This window comes from Macrobrachium nipponense, chromosome 10 (genome assembly GCF_015104395.2).
Source record: "Macrobrachium nipponense isolate FS-2020 chromosome 10, ASM1510439v2, whole genome shotgun sequence".
Lineage (NCBI taxonomy): Eukaryota > Metazoa > Arthropoda > Malacostraca > Decapoda > Palaemonidae > Macrobrachium > Macrobrachium nipponense.
In genome coordinates this window covers 87,465,052-87,469,352 of record NC_087204.1, presented here as the reverse complement: position 1 = coordinate 87,469,352, position 4,301 = coordinate 87,465,052, and the positions used below count along the sequence as shown (strand labels likewise).

Here is a 4,301-nt window from a genome sequence, read left to right as displayed (position 1 = left end):
AATTTCGGTTAGGTGTAGCCGTCTAGCTGGTAGGTCTGTTCGACCTTTAAAATTTTACATGATTTGAGTTCAAACCGGTGTGAGCCAGGTTGGTTTCTATCTTTTATTAATTTGAAAATGGCTCTAGTACGAAAGGATTGAGCTTTTGAGATAGTCTTGTTTTAAGATAAACTTTAATGGATTACCTTGGCAGATAAATGTGTCGGATTTAGGATCCGTTAATATAGTGATTACTATAGGTAATAGGGAGAATTCAAGTGTTCTTTCTATGATGGTTTTGATTAAGTTAGTGACTTATCTTATTTTGATTATTTTAGTTTTGGTTTCTGTTGCTTTTTTTACCTTGTTGGAACGTAAAGTTTTAGGTTATATCCAAATTCGTAAGGGTCCTAATAAGGTTGGATATGCCGGTTTACTTCAACCTTTTGCTGACGCTGTGAAGTTATTTACTAAAGAGCAGACTTTCCCTACTATAAGTAATTTTATTCCTTATTATTTATCTCCGGTTTTCAGTTTATTTATTGCTCTCGTTTGTTGATGTCTTATACCTTATGAGCTTGGTTTGTTTTCTTTTGAGTTTGGGGTTTTATTTTTTCTTTGCTGTACAAGGGCAAGAGTTTATTCTACCATGGGTGCAGGCTGAGCTTCCAATTCTAAGTATTCTCTTTTAGGGTGTCTTCGTGCTGTAGCTCAAACTATTTCTTATGAGGTAAGGTTGGCTTTAATTTTACTTAGAATATTGTTTTTAGTAGGTGGGTTTGATTTGGGATTATTTGAAAGTTATCAGCGTTATTGTTGATTTTTTATTTTGGGTTTTCCTTTGGCTTTACTGTGGTTTGCTTCCTGTTTAGCGGAAAGAAATCGAACTCCGTTGATTTCGCAGAAGGAGAGTCTGAGTTGGTGCTGGTTTTAATACTGAATATAGGGGTGGGGGATTTGCTCTTATTTTTATGGCGGAGTACGCTAGGATTTTATTTTTAAGTGCATTATTTTCAATCATTTTTTTGGGGAGGAGTCTTGTCTCTATTGTTTTTTATGTAAAAGTTATGTTTGTGGGATTTTGTTTTGTGTGAGTACGGGGTACTTTACCACGATTTCGTTATGATAAGTTAATGTATTTGGCTTGGAAAAGATTTCTTCCTGCGGCTTTAAATTATTGTATTTTTTTTATGAGGTTAAAGGTTTTTTTAGAGATTTTATTAATTTAGTTTGTAAGAAAATTAGGATAGACTATTAAGTGATTCGAACACTTTTTAGGTGCTTTCAAAACACCTGTCTTCCTAAAGATGAACAGTCAGTCTATTAGTTTATCTCATGTAATTATTGCTAGGGGGTTAATGATGAAGAAAGAGAAATAAAGAACTGTGAGAATTTGTCCGGTTAAAATGTATGGGTCTTCTACGGGTCGGGCACCAATTCATGTCAGTAAGATAACGATTCTAATTATAGATCAAAATAAGATTTGACTGATGGGTAAAAGGCGAGTCTTCGAAATTTATTTTTGTGGGTAAAAGGAAGAATAAATAAAATAGCTACTGATATAACTAGTGCAATAACTCCGCCTAGTTTATTAGGGATGGACCGTAGAATTGCATATGCGAATAAGAAATATCATTCGGGTTGAATGTGTGCGGGGGTGACTAGGGGATTAGCTGGAATAAAATTGTCTGGGTCTCCTAGTAGATAGGGGTCTAGTAGGGTTAAGATGATTAGGGCTGCTAGTGTTACTACAAATCCTACAATATCTTTAAATGAAAAGTATGGGTGAAATGGAACTTTTTCTAGTTGACTGGAAATTCCTAGAGGGTTGTTAGACCCTGTCTGGTGGAGAAATAAAATGTGCACTATAGATGCGGCTGCAATAATAAATGGGAATAAGAAATGAAATGTGAAAAATCGTGTAAGAGTTGCATTTCTTACTGCAAATCCTCCTCAAATTCATTGTACTAGATCTGTTCCTACAAAATGGAATAGCGATGGATATTAAGTTAGTAAATAACGGTTGCTCCATCAGAATGATATTTGCCCTCAGGGTAAGACGTATCCTAAAGGAAGGCTGTTGCTATCGTTTAAAAAATAGAATGATTACTCCTACTGATCAGGTGTGTATATAAGAATGAGCCATAATAAATTCCTCGTCCAATGTGCCTGTAAAGACAAATGAACGAAAAATGAGGCCCCGTTAGCCGTGTACTGTTTCGTAGAAGTCCAAGGCCATAGTTTACGTCTCGGCAAAATGTTGGGCGACCCTAGAAAAAGGCTAGGTCTACCATTTGGCATGTATAGTGGTTATTAGCTTAGAAATAATCCCGTTGGCAAATTTGTTTTACTATTTAAAGCACTAATTCCTAGGAGAGATCCGAAGTTTCATAAGATTGAAATGTTAGCGGGGGTGGGTAGATCTACTAGGGCCCCGTTGGCAATTTTAAACAGTGGGTGTGATTTTCGTAGAGGTGCTGTCATTAGGATGTTCGTAAAGGTCCTGAGAAAGTTGATGTAAGTTTGACTACTACAATAAGGGTTAAGAGTAAGTATAAAATTACTATTCCTGTTAATGCTGCTGTTGTGGGATTATATATGTTACTTAAGAGTATTTGAGTTGATTGAGTTTCTTGAATTATTCTTATAAAGGATAATTCCGTTAAGTCTTTAGTTGGGGTAATTATTTGATCTAATAGAGGAAGAATTGGTAGTAAGGTTAGTGGGACAAGAAATGTTGCTGTTATTCTAGTTGATAGTTTAAATGTTTCATTAGATGCAAGAGAGGATACATAGATGAATAAAACTAATGGGCTCCTAGAAGATTAAAAATAAAATATAAGAGAATCATATAAATTTAGATAATAGGCCTGCTGTTACGCAGATTATTATAGTTTGAAAAAATAAGAGTAGTCCTATGGCTAAGGGGTGTGATATTGTATAAAGCAAATTGAAGTTGAAGTTAAAACTAAAGAGGATAATAAGAGTGTGTTGATACAGAAAGTAGTTTATATAAAATATTAGTTTTGGGGACTAGTGATGGGAAAGTTTCTCCTTTCTGAGCTTCAAGAATAATAATTCTATGATGGTAGATGATATAATGTTTTGGTTTGCATACTTATGAAAATTTCATATTACAGCATTTCCTCGATTAGTGTATCGAATATGCATGGCTTGCGACTTGGCTATATATTCACATTTAACTCTCTCGGCGAAGAAAGACAAGAAAGTCTGCAACATGCTGAAGAGGAGATCCGACCAGAGAGATTCCCCATCAACGACACCAATCACAGAAGACGACACAATTTCCTCTGGTAGACAGCCGCTGAAGATTTACAAAGGTATCCAGACATCTTAGTCACTGTGTGACGAGAAAATTTTTACCTCCCTTGGCTTCCACAAGAGATGCAGGATAGTCTTCAGGCGTGAAGTGACACTTTTCTCACCAGCCTGGTGATACCTCTCTATGAGCGGCTGGCACAGCAGGCTGTACCAAGCAGGAATCTCACTTGGTACCTAGGAAAGTAGAAGCTATCAGGTCCGGATACCACTTGGCAAGTGGTCCTTGGGAGCAACTAGGGTCATCTGAGTGAGATTTGGGATGATCATGACCCTGCTGATCCACCCACCCAATGGATCACACAAAAAAAATGGAAGAAAAAGCAAGTAGGCCTTGGAGATTGTTCCATTGGGGTGTTGGAAAGTGTCTTCCATTGCTGTCCATGGGTCGGCACAACAGAACAGAAGCCCCAGGAGCGTTCTGTTGTGCAAGGTTGCAAAGAGGTTCTATAACTAGAAAGCCCCAAAATATTGAACAATCTTTCGGTAATGTCTTGGGTGTAGGGACCACGCTGTCCATATCTCCTGACCCTGGTGACTGAGCTTGTCTGCCACTATGTTCTGGTTCCCTGGGATTTACCTGGCTGGCAGCTCTACTGATCTTGCTACTGCCCACTCATGAATCTGCATCACCAACATGTGGAGATGAAGGGAAAACCAATTCCTCTGCTTGCTGACCTATGCTAATACTGTACAGTTGTACAGTAATACCCCAAACTTAAACGAGGTTAGGTTGTAGACCACCTCGAGCAAGAGGATTTTCCTGTAAGTTCGGTACAGTTTCTAAAAATGCTCATAAATGCTTTCTTCTAGAGTTTAAACACTAAATATGATCTTAATCATGCTCCCATAAGTATTAAGCTAACTTTTGAATAAATTAAAGTTACTGTAATTTCATTTAAAAGTTAGCTTATTAATAAACATTGCCCTTGGAAAAAAAGTAAATGTTGGTAAGACTATAGAATTGTATGAAGATTACAGAC

The 4,301-nt window shown here is 37.1% G+C and overlaps 1 pseudogene; it reads left to right on the top strand.

Moving 5' to 3' along the window:
• The first annotated feature begins 238 nt into the window (after window positions 1-238).
• On the top strand, window positions 239-1,210 carry LOC135223736 (NADH-ubiquinone oxidoreductase chain 1-like; annotated as a pseudogene).
• The last annotated feature ends 3,091 nt before the right edge of the window (window positions 1,211-4,301 follow it).